This window comes from Periophthalmus magnuspinnatus, chromosome 11 (genome assembly GCF_009829125.3).
Source record: "Periophthalmus magnuspinnatus isolate fPerMag1 chromosome 11, fPerMag1.2.pri, whole genome shotgun sequence".
Classification (NCBI taxonomy): Eukaryota; Metazoa; Chordata; class Actinopteri; order Gobiiformes; family Gobiidae; genus Periophthalmus; species Periophthalmus magnuspinnatus.
This window is the reverse complement of record NC_047136.2, coordinates 2,525,324-2,538,482: the sequence shown is the minus strand read 5'-3', so window position 1 is coordinate 2,538,482 and position 13,159 is coordinate 2,525,324. Positions and strand designations below refer to the sequence as shown.

General features: G+C 41.2%; 1 protein-coding gene across 1 annotated transcript in view; it reads left to right on the top strand.

Annotated features, from left to right (window-relative positions):
• Positions 1–1,762: 1,762 nt before the first annotated feature.
• Positions 1,763–13,159, top strand: part of mrpl36 (mitochondrial ribosomal protein L36) — an 88,509-nt gene continuing 77,112 nt past the window's right edge. The window contains exon 1 of the mRNA XM_055225153.1: positions 1,763–1,768. The gene's annotated coding sequence lies outside the window, so the exon portion shown is untranslated. The remainder of the gene's footprint in view (positions 1,769–13,159) is intronic.

Sequence of the window (13,159 nt, the reverse complement as noted above, 5' to 3'; positions counted from 1 at the left end):
GGGCGTGTCACAGTGGGCGTGTCACAGTGGGCGTGTCACAGTGGGCGTGTCACAGTGGGCGTGTCACAGTCACAAGAGAAGAGACAAGGAGACAAGAACGAGGAGATGAGAGAGAATATGAGAATGAGGAGATGAAAACGAGGAGACAAGAATGAGGAGGCGGGAACAAGGGAATGAGGAGACGAGAACGAGGAGACGAGAATGAGGACGAGGAGACAAGAATGAGGGAACGAGGAGACGAAAACGAGGAGACGAGAACGAGGGAATGAGGAGACGGGAACGAGGAGACGAGAACGAGGACGAGGAGACGAGGAGACAAAAATGAGGGAACGAGGAGACGAGAACGAGGAGACGAGGAGTAGAAAGAGGAGACAAAAACGAGGAGACGAGAGATGAGAGGAGGTGAGAGAGGAGAACGAGGAGATGAGAGACAGGACGTCACAGTGGGCGTGTCACAGGTGGAGGTTAAACGTAGGTAAATCGACAAAATGGCGTCTTGAAAATAGTCGATTAAAGATTAAACAGAATAAGTCTGATTTAACTCCTGAATAAATCCACTAAACTAAACTCCCAGCCCTTTAATAATGTGGTTTCTGAGCTGGAGTCCTTCTATTTGTTCGTATGAATGAGGTTTTTGTTTTTTAAGGTGTTGTTGTGATAAAGTGACTCACGTTCTGCTCCTCAGCTGATGACCGGGTCAAATGTTCGGTTGTTTTCCGGTTGTGTCTGTGAGGCCTCGTTAACTCTCTGCTGTTTGATTGCGTCTCATTTATGTAGAACCAATGTTATGTTTGTTAATTATTTTATTATAGAGTTTATGGAGCTCCTGATGTTGAAACAGTGAGTTATAAAGACCCCGGGGTTTGGTTTCCTCAGGGTAAACTCCAGCCAACGACATTTCAGTGAACAGGAAGTTAAATTAATGAGATAAAATGAGAAATATAGTGTTTCAAGTGTGTGTTTAAAGGGCCCATATTACCTTAAAGGGCCCATATTACTCTGTTTTCTGATCTGTTTTAATGTTTCCTCGTCACAAACAGACCTGGAGTTGTGTTTTGCTTCATTCTCACATGTTTAACACACAAACCTGCATATTTAGGCTGAGTTTTTCTTCTATCAAACAAAAAAACGCTCTGTTCCACCTTGTGATGTCATCATGTAATACAGGAAGTGCCCCACTGTGTTTTTAAACTCCAGACAGCTTCATTTCTAGAATAATTTGGATCATTTCAACTCATGGAACTGCCAATCTAATGATGAACTAAAGGTAAAAGGAGCTGTTAACTTGGAAACCACCACTTCATGACATCACAAGGTGGAACAGAGCGTTTTGAGCTTTGGAGAATGAAACGAAACACAACGCCAGGTCTGTTTTTGACGAGGTAACAACATCAGAACATGACTTAAAACACTATAAAGCTTGTCATTATTTGTTTTAATTCATATTTTGCAGCTGATGTCGTCAACGTTTCATGGAGGTGTGATGCTAACTGTAAGCACTGCTCTGTCTGAGACTTTGTTAGACTTTAATCTGAGCTTTATTTTAATATAATCTGACCATAAAGAACTAATTTAGCTGAAAATACAACAGGTAAACTGATTTGTGCTGATAAACAAGTCTGTCTCACATCACAAGCTAGCATTAGCATTAGCATTAGCATTAGCATTAGCCCGCAGTTTTTCAATTAGTCACTCTCAATAAAAGGAACAATTTCAAATACAAACGGCGCAGATAAGGCGGCCATCTTGTGTGCAGGATCTCCTCGGGGTCAGGGTCTGTTTTACATAACACACGTGTGATCGAGCGGCTCTCGTTTAAACCTCTGCCCGGTCAAAGCGTCCACAGCCCTCCGTCCAACAAAGACGTTCCCAGCACAAATTCTCCGGCGTCCTGCTGCGACAAACGGCCCGCGTCATCAGCTGTTTGTTTCTCGAGTCACAGAGATCACAATGAAGCTGCGGAATAAACACAATACGAGTTAGTTTCTTTACACTTTTGCGACCTCGGGACGTTTTTTCTCTCTCCAGTTACAGTGATTTCAAGAATATTTTCACTTTAAAGCCAGATGCCCTTCCTTACCCAGCTCCCAGCGCGATCTGTCCCGTGCGTTAAACCCGTCCTCGTGCTAAACCGGGGCTAGCTGCGCTTCAAGCTAATCAATATTAAAGGTGACGCATGTGACGTTGTTTTCTGGTCTGTTCTAATGTTGTTTCCTCGTCACAAACAGACCTGGAGTTCTGTTTTTTTCTTTCATTCTCACATGTTTAACGCACAAACCTGCAGATTTAGGCTGAGTTCTTTCCTCAAACTGAAAACAAACACTCTGTTCCACCTTGTGATGTCATCATGTGGTGATACAGGAAGTGCGCCACTGTGTTTTTAAACTCCACAGACCTTCATTTCTAGAATCATTTGGATCATTTCAGCGAATCTGGAATTAGCCACTTATCTCGACTGAACTAAAGGTAAAAGGAGCTGTTAACTTGAAAACTACCACTTGATGACATCACAAGGTGGAACAGAGCGTTTTGAGCTTTGGAGATGTAACAGACTAATAATAAAATGTGACTCAAACATGTGTGAATGAAACAAAACACAACTCCAGGTCTGTTTTTGAGGAGGAAACAACATCAGAACATGGATTAAAGCTACAAGAGTCAATTTTGTGTAATACAGTTGTGTGTCACTATATCGCGGTTCATCTTTTGCGGTCTCGCTGTTTCGCGGATTGTTTTTGCACAATTTTGCATGTTTTTCTACAATGTATGATCGTGCATTGTGTTGTGCGTCCTGATTGGCTGTTGGACTGTAGACCATTGTGTTGTGCGTCCTGATTGGCTGTTGGACTGTAGACCATTGTGTCGTGCGTCCTGATTGGCTGTTGGACTGTAGACCATTGTGTCGTGCGTCCTGATTGGCTGTTGGACTGTAGACCATTGTCCATCAGTCTCCTCCGTGCCGTGTCTCCTGTCCAGTACAGAATGTGTTCAGACAAATTTACATAAACGTTGGATCTCAGTGTGACTCTGAAGTGCTGTACGTTTGCAATTTGTTTTCTCCCCGACAAAACCCACAATGTCGATGAAACGTTCTGCACCGACAAAGACGCCTACGAAGGTTTGAACTTTGAGTTTAAACGAGAGAGAAATGTGAGAAAATGTGTGAGAAAAGTGTATAAAGTGTGTGGTGAGGGGTTTTACAGACAAAAACAGAGAGAATATCGTAAAAAACAAAGCTGATACTTCGCGGATTTCGCTTATTGCGGGTTATTTTTAGAACGTGACCCGTGCGATAAACGAGGGGCCGGTGTATTTCACTTTTAAATCACTCAGTCGGTTTAATTAAAGCTCATTCAGACAGTTTTTACGTTGGGATAATCAAACGTGGAGAATCTCGGTGATTTCTTGACACACACACGTGGCTGTTTACTCATGTGCTTTTTATCACCATCATCACCTTGTCTCTCATATTCTCCATATTCCAAAAGCAGCTGGAGTTTGGAGTCTGCCCATTTACATTCGTGGGGCTGTCACTCACAGAAATAGTTGCTGCGTGTGCCAATTTTTCACGACTTCCCATTCAGCGCCGCGGCTCTGACACTGTGAGTTGCTCAGGTTGCTGGGAGTGGAGCAGAAAAAACTCGAGGTCTTTCTGTGAGTGTCTCCCGGTGACAGTATGTGTTGCATACTAATGCGCCGGGAGTCTCAGGGGGGACGAGATGAGGAAGTCCTCTCCCATTACTCAGTGCCCACCAGCTGGGCAAGGGCAAGGGCTACAGCAGCCAGACAGATGGTACTGTCACCCCCTGCTCACACATGCACACAATGGAGAACAGTACAGAGGAGGAAGTCATTAGCCGGGAGAGCGGGATCCCTTCTCCAAGCGCTGAGGTAGGAGCGCGCAGGAGAAAAATACAAAAAAAAAAAGCTTCCATCCTAAACTGAACCTGGGCTCTGCTGAGGAAATCTGTCACGGGTGGAGTAATTACACTAAAATGATCTGTCATCACCCACGTCATTAAGGCCAGAAGAGCCGCGCACGTGGTCAGAGAGCGGAACCGCGCCGGGGTAAAAGGTTTTTCCACAGTATTTACACCAGCAGAAGGTAAATCCACGGCGTTTAGGACTGGAGTCAGCGAGGGAGCTCCAGCCTGGGATGAATATTGAATCTTAGAAGCAAAATCGTTTTCATATTAAGGGTTAAAATAAAACTCGAACCTGCAACTACGGGTTTTGAGCAGGGTTTACGTTGGACTGGACAAACACAGAGGAAAAGCAGGTTTACTCGTCCAGCACAATTTGTAAACAAAGTATTTCAAAGTTACTGAATAAAAAAAAAGACATAAACATAAATAATCACCATAAAATGAATGTTTGAGTGAAGAAGAGACAGAGACGTGCGCAGACAGACGAGCACAAAGGCAGGACTTTAAACACACGGAGGATCTTTTCTGAATTCAGTCAAATCAATCGATCGATCAAACTTTATTTCTAAAGCACATTCCAACAACCAAAGCCCAAAGTGCTGTACGACATAAAAACAAGATAAAAAACAATAAACATCATACAAATAGGTCAACAAAGCACATTACACCATTCAAATAAAGAAGTGCTAAAAGCCGTTCTAAATAAATAGGTTTTAACTCCTAGATCACATACGTCAAACTCGGGCCCGGGGGCAAAATCTGGCCCACGGTGTAATTATATTTGGCCCGTGAGGTCATATCAAATGTGCGTTAGAGCTGGCCCGCTGGTGTACAGCACATGCTCCACTAATACTACAAATCCCACAATGCTTTGCTAGTACGCTGGTGCAGTCGAGACCAATGAGTAAATCTGAATGTAGTTTTCTCTACGCACTTTTTCTACTCCAAGTAATGAACGGGTAATAGTTTGAAAGTCAAATTTACAGTAAATGAAATATTATTATTATTATTATTATTAATTTTATTTTATTTATTTATTTATTTATTTATTTATTTATTTATTTATTTATTTATTTATTTATTTATTTATTTATTTATATTTTTTTGGCTTGTTAAACAAAAATAAAGGAACTTGAAAGGCTACAGACATTGCTAATACATTTTATTGATTTAAATATGAAATAGATACAACTGATGTGTCTTTTATTTCTCGTATCTTTGAAATGTCAAGCTTGAGTTTTTGTGTTTCAGCAAAACTAAACTTTATATTAAAAGGTTAAACATCACACATCAGGTGCAGGCAATTTTTCAGTAAATCTTGAGTTTGACCTGTGAATTTGTCTCAGTTTTTAATTTTGACCCACTGGATGATGTCATTAGGTTATAATAAACTAAAACAGTCTGGAACCTTTTAATTCCAGCTCTGATTTTGTTTGTTTTCCATAAATAAAACTTCCATCCAGTCCTGTTCACTTTTACAACCAACATTTATAAAGTTGGACAGATGTAATTTAGTTTTGACCAATTTGGAAACAGAAAACTTTAAGATTCTTCTTCTCGTGTCGAGTTCATGACGTTCGCCTCTGACGAGCGACCGCCTCATTATCCGCCATTTTACTGTCTTAAAATGAGTTCAAACTTATTCCTCACTTTGCTAACGCTTCCTTAACATCCGCATTTTAATCACAAACTTTCAGAAGCCACAGCAAAGTTCTGCAGTAACACCGAGGCTAACAGCGAACACCATGCTAACAGCACACGCTAACATGAACGATAAAAACACTGTATTTAGATTCAGACGGCACACATTTGTCTCATTTTGACCTGTTTTTACGCCTATTTAACCACAAACGGTGTAAAGAAGTGCACCGCCTCTTTAATAAAAACCTCAAATAGTCTCATCTTATTCCTCTTTATCCATCACATATTGTTTTTTTTCCATATTTCCCCCCAAAAAAAGCCCAAAATCCTGAGCGTCTCTAATCAGTGTTTATCCGTGAGGTGGCGCTGGGACTGTTTAATCAGTAAGAGAAGAGTGGGTCAACATCCTCGGGTCTTAAATTGTAGCGTATTGTGCCTGACGGGCCGCTGTTGAATGAGAAAACAAAGGGGGAGGAGAGCCATAATTGCGATTTAACTGCTGCTATTGGACTAATATTTGTCCAAGTGGAGAAAAGGGGCATTAGTCACATTGATTAAGAGTCATTAAGGGGCTGTTTTGGGGGTCCGCTGGCGTGTGACGCGAACGCACAGCTCGACAGAAGACGCACACGTGGAAACAAAGGGACGGGGCAGTTTAAATGGGAGCAGTTCACATTTTTAAACAGCACTTTTGCAGCTTTAAGGCTCTAAAAAGGACCACTCACTTTCATGTAGACACCGGGATTTGAACCGGCAACCTTCGGATCAGAGGACGAACACTCAAACTGAGCTACCGTCACCAGATCTATTCCGTAATGATTTTGTGTACTATGACGGGAGCAGTTTTTTCATATATGTATTTGTATTTTGAATGTAATTATCAGTTCATTTATTATCAAACGTGGGTCCAGGTGATTATTGTCCCGTTAACCGTCAGAAAATACATTTATTACGTTTGTTATCGTCCTTCAGTGTCGCCGTGGAGACCTGTCAACAGCTGCAGATCGATGATAATAATAAGTAGTTTTGTTGTCTATGCCATAAAAAAAAACTACTTCTTCGTTCCGGTCCGATATTAAAAATAGATTTCTGACTTAAATGAACAAACGCAGCTGTTTCCACATCACCTGATTTAACATTATTCACATTTTTATGACTCTGTGTTTGGTTGAGTCATACAAGTTTCTGCTAAAGGGCCCACATTACGTTAAAGGGCCCATATTACGTTAAAGGACCCACATTACGAGGGCCCATATTACGTTAAAGGGCCCACATTACGCTAAAGGGCCCACATTACGCTAAAGGCCCATATTACGCTAAAGGGCCCACATTACGTTAAAGGGCCCACATTACGTTAAAGGGCCCATATTACGCTAAAGGGCCCACATTATGCTAAAGGGCCCACATTACGCTAAAGGGCCCACATTACGCTAAAGGGCCCCACAGTAAAATTAGTTGCTAAACTAGCTGAAAACTACCACTTGATGACATCACAAGGTGGAACAGAGCGTTTTGAGCTTTGGAGATGTTACAGACTAAAAATAAAGTGTGACTCAAACATGTGTGAAGGAAACAAAACACAACTCCAGGTCTGATTTTGATGCGCTAACAGTATCACAACATGACTTCCGGGCCACCGTACGTGACATAATGTGAACTTTTATCTTCGCCGTGTCGTTAGCTTAAGGCATCTCTCCCCGTAGCGTAAACATCAGTTAGTACCAGTTATTTACTTCACTTTTTCTGTTTAACTGTTTTAAAAAATTACGCAAAATCACAATCAAAATCCAGATTATGTCACATTAGCTCGTAGCCAAATTAACTAATGTATATGATGTTTTGTTGAAGGGGCGATGCTAGCTCAGTTGTTAGCGCAAACTCCACCGATCTGAAGGTTCATAGTTTCGAATCCCGCTCTCGACGTAAAAAATCATTCGTGCGGTGGCCAGATCCATAGACCTACAGATATTGTTGTGTCCTTGTGCAAGACACTTAACCCACCTTCGTAAACTGGTGTATGAATGTTTTTGTGCGTACTTTGAGTGTTTTGAAAGTGGAAAGCGCTATATGAAATGATTCCGCCTCAACCGTAGCGCAGTCCTCATCATGTTTCATCTCCAAACTCATTGATTGTGAGCAAAAAGTTTGATTCAAAGATAATGACAATTGCGTTAAAGTTGTGTGTAGCGTTAGACAAGAAACTGGTTAATGTAAAGAAGAGAAAAAAACATCGGCTCTAACATTGAACCCTGGGGCACCCCTTTAGAAATATCCAGCTAAGATGTAGAGTTAAACCAAGAAAGTAACTCGCAAACCCATCCATCTGTACATTTTTTTTCTGCTTATCCCGGTCCGTGTTGCGAAGGCAGACTCCCCTCACCCCAGACACTTCCTCCAGCTCCTCCGGTGGGACCCCGAGGTATTCCCAGGCCAGCCGAAGTACAAAAAGTCTTCTCGGTTTGCTAATTAGCGCACGCAGGGAAGACCTAGGACGCACTAATTGGCAAACCTAGAAGACTTTTTTGTGTAGACAGGCATATTTTTATTTATTTATGTATTTATTTTGAACGTTTAGCAATAGCCTGTGGTCAACTGAAAAAAAAAAAATCCGTAAGCACAAAAATATCTCATAACGCTAAGCTAGTGAACGATGCTAGCAAAAGCTCTTACCTCCACCTCCACGTCTTTTTGCTGTAAGGTCGAGCCCGCGTCGTGTAAAGTTGTCACTCCTCTTCCGAAGTTTGTGTTGACACTTTGTATGAGTTTGTTAGCTTCTTGATATTACCGCGCACACATTGGACAGGTGTTCTTGTGTCCACCGCACCAATCCCCCCCCCAGCTGCAATCCGCATATGCAGACACACGGCGGCCCGCCACCTCCGCACTCTCCCAAACAGACGCTCAAATAGACACGCAGTCTGTCATATTTGCTGCCGGTAAACAAGCGCGCGGAGCCTGTTAAAACCCCGGCAAGCTGAGCAAACCCTAGACAACCGTGTGCTTAATGAAGTGGGCCCGCCTCCCAGCGCTAACATCTCATCATCACTTGGACTTGAACAAACCACTCAACTGCTAATTGGCCCGAGCCGCATGGAGCTGCCGTGAGGAATGCGAACCCCCCCCACCTCCGCTGTTGCTTCTCGGAGGCTTGACAGACAGCAGCGAGACGGAGCAGCCATGTTAGTGAAGGATACCAGTCTGGCGTCCCGTCGGATTGCGCGCGCCGCGGACATCGTGACGCGCTCGGAAGTCACCGCGGGTCGCTAATTGTTAAAGCTAAGCGAATCTGCAAAATTGACCTTTCAGAGTTTTTAATCCCTTTTTTTACGTTCTTGAAGTTGTATTTGAAGTGATTCGTGTTTGAGTCACGTTTAATCGACTATTTTCAAGACGCCATTTTGTCGATCAACCTCCGTTTTCACCTCCACTGCGACACGCCCACTGACACTTTTTGCAGTTTTATTTTCTTAATCGGTGATACTCGTAGGATTCGGCAGCGTCGCGTCGTCATTTTGGTACAAATCTAAAAAAAAAAGTGCTGCTGTAGTGTGACGTGCAGTTGTCCATAGGGGGCGCCGACAGCATGCGGCGCTTTGTTGTGATGACGTTTTTTTACGCCGACGTCAGCTCCTATTGGACACCGCAGTTTTCTAACGCGGAAGTCAGAGGATTTGTTTCTTTTATTAAGTGGTTTTAGATGAATATTGTGATTTAAAATGTGTAAATTTTAACAGAATGATCCACAGGGATGAGAACCATAGAGACACAAGCTCAATACGTCCACTTTAAGGCTGGTTCTGGACTAAACTGTGTTGGTTGATCAACAGAAATATATTGCCTGAACGTAGCATAAATATATTTTTTGGCCAAATGGAGTTTTCTGTTTCATGTTCTATTCTCTCAGCCAATCAGATAGAATTTTTATGATTATTTTTATTTATTTTTTTTGCCACATAAACACCTAAAGTCATTTTCTTTAATTCTTTTCCTACTTTCATGAAAACCCTGAAACATGAAAACATGACTTAGCCAATGACGTTAGGAGGCTAAGACTGTACAATAACTTTCTCCCATCATCACCACGTAAGTAAAGTGTTTCTTTTTTTTTTTTTAAATATAACCCTTTTGTCTGTTAGGCATAATTTATTATTATTATTATTATTATTATTATTATTATTATTATTATTATTATTATTATTATTATTATTATTATTATTATTATTTATCCTTATTGTTTATTTATTTTTTATTAATTATTTTTATATAATCCTTTTGTCTGTCAGGCATAATTTTTGTATTATTATTATTATTGTTGTTGTTGCTGTTGGTATTTTATTTATTTATTTATTTAAATGTTTATTATTGCATTATATTTGCATATCTGTATTTTTATCCTTATTGTGTATTTATGTATTAATTTATGTGTTTTTTCTTCTTTGTATGTGCTCATTACAAAGTGACCTCTGGAAGAACAGGTGGGAGGTGTGAGGTTTAAAAAAAGGGAAAAAATGCAATTAGAATGTAACTTGTTTAACTGCAGATGAGACCAACACTGGATTAAAAAAAACCAAAAAACTAAAACAAGATTAAAAAAAGTGAGAGCGGACGCCATTTTGAATTACACAGGTATAAAAACGTCACATTTAATTTTTAATAATAGTTGCATGAGCTGACGTTTAACTCCACGTATAGAACAGAGAATGTAAAAGTCCTGGCAAATGATTTTCAAATTTCCCAAATCCAAGTCGCTTATGTTCCCGTATCCGCACGTTACTTAAGCCAACTTTCCAGAACACATCAGTCATTCAAGTTTTCCCAATCCCCTTAAACTTTTTGGATATTAAGCTGTATTTCATTTCGAGGGGAGCTGGTGGCTAGCTCTGGGGCTGCCGTTGTGCAGATTTGGTACACACAAATAAAGCCATCACTTCCTGTGTGCTGGAGGATTTGGCGTGACATAAGCAAGCAGACAGCAGGTGTTTAGATTAGCCAATGCAAAGATTCATAAACTGGCCCTAAGCTCAATTTGATTGTTCATAAACAAACACTTTTATGAGAAATGTTGCAGGTTCTGTCTCCAAACTATACCATTTTATTGCGTCGCGGAGATTTTAAACTTGCAGCCAGGTTATTTATGTTCTTAAAGGTGCTCTACAGCGGTCCCTGGTTCTAAAAATAACCCGCAATAAGCAAATTACGCCAAGTATCAGCTTTATTTTTGACATTATTCTCTATGTTTTTGTCTGTAAAACCCCTCACCACACACTTTATACACTTTTCTCACACAGGTGTTAACATTTTCTCACATTTCTCTCTCGTTTAAACTCTCTCAAAGTTCAAACCTTCGTAGGCGTCTTTGTCGGTGCAGAACGTTTCATCGACATCGTGGGTTTTGTCGGGGAGAAAACGAATTGCAAACGTACAGCACTTCAGAGTCACACTGAGATCCAACGTTTATGTAAATTTGTCTGAACACATTCTGTACTGGACAGGAGACACGGCACGGAGGAGACTGATGGACAATGGTCTACAGTCCAACAGCCAATCAGGACGCACGACACAATGGTCTACAGTCCAACAGCCAATCAGGACGCACGACACAATGGTCTACAGTCCGACAGCCAATCAGGACGCACAACACAATGCACGTTCATACGCTCTACACATTTTTATACTCCAGAGCGACTTATTTGTGGAATATAAGACAAGGCAAGTTTATTTGTACAGCACAATTCGTACACAAGGTAATTCAAAGTGCTTTACAGAATAAGAAAGACGTTAAAATCACACAAATCAAAACATAAATAATCACAAATAATCATCATAAAATTAACATTAAAACAGAAGAGGCAGAATAAAAACCTTTCAGTCGTCTGCACAGATAAACAGAACCGTTTTGAGTCTGGATTTAAACATTGTCAAAGTAGAGGCCTGTCTCACATCTTCAGACTGTTCCAAGTTTTAGCTGCATAAAACTTAAACGCTGATTCTCCATGTTTAGTCCTGACTCTGGGCACCAGCAGGAGGCCGGTCCCTGAAGTCCTCAGAGTGTGAGATGGTTCATGTGGCTCTAACATGTTGGAGATGAACTTTGGACCGAGGCCATGGAGAGACTTATACACAGGCAGAGCTGCTTTAAAGTCTATTCTTTGAGCTACAGGAGCCACAGACCTGAGCACAGGACTTATGTGTGAAGTACTTCCTGGTTCTAGTCCTGACCCGAGCAGCAGTGTTCTGGATGTTCTGGATGTTCTGGATGTTCTGGATGTTCTGTTCTGTGTTAAGGCTCGTTTGGAGAGGCCAGTGAGCAGGACGTTACAGTCGTCTAACCTACTGGAGACAAATGCAGGATAAGTCTCTCTAAGTCTGGTTTTGACAGTTTACCTTTGATTTTTGACATGTTTTTTAGGTGGTAAAAAGCTGCAGATGTTATTGATTTGATGTGTCTGTTAAAGTTCAAGTCGCATCTTCGTTACAGTCACACTGATGACTGCGTTTCTTTCTTCATTATTATGCATTTTTTGACTTGTACTCCAGAGTGACTTATACCTCAGAGCGACTTATATACTCCAGAGCGACTTATACTCCAGAGCGACTTATATACTCCAGAGCGACTTATATACTAAAGAATGACTTATACTCCAGAACGACTTATACCTCAGAGCGACTTATACTCCAGAGCGACTTATATACTCCAGAATGACTTATACTCCAGAGTGACTTATATACTCCAGAATGACTTATACTCCAGAGTGACTTATACTCCAGAACGACTTATACCTCAGAGCGACTTATATACTCCAGAATGACTTATACTCCAGAGTGACTTATACTCCAGAACGACTTATACCTCAGAGCGACTTATATACTCCAGAGCGACTTATATACTCCAGAGCGACTTATATACTAAAGAATGACTTATACTCCAGAGCGACTTATACCTCAGAGCGACTTATACTCCAGAGCGACTTATATACTCCAGAATGACTTATACTCCAGAGTGACTTATACTCCAGAACGACTTATACCTCAGAGCGACTTATATACTCCAGAGCGACTTATATACTCCAGAATGACTTATACTCCAGAGTGACTTATATACTCCAGAGCGACTTATACTCCAGAGCGACTTATACTCCAGAGTGACTTATATACTCCAGAATGACTTATACTCCAGAGTGACTTATACTCCAGAACGACTTATACCTCAGAGCGACTTATATACTCCAGAGCGACTTATACCTCAGAGCGACTTATACTCCAGAGCGACTTATATACTCCAGAATGACTTATACTCCAGAGTGACTTATACTCCAGAACGACTTATACCTCAGAGCGACTTATATACTCCAGAGCGACTTATACTCCAGAGCGACTTATACTCCAGAGCGACTTATACTCCAGAGTGACTTATATACTCCAGAATGACTTATACTCCAGAGTGACTTATACTCCAGAACGACTTATACCTCAGAGCGACTTATATACTCCAGAGCGACTTATACCTCAGAGCGACTTATACTCCAGAGCGACTTATATACTCCAGAATGACTTATACTCCAGAGTGACTTATACTCCAGAGCGACTTATAC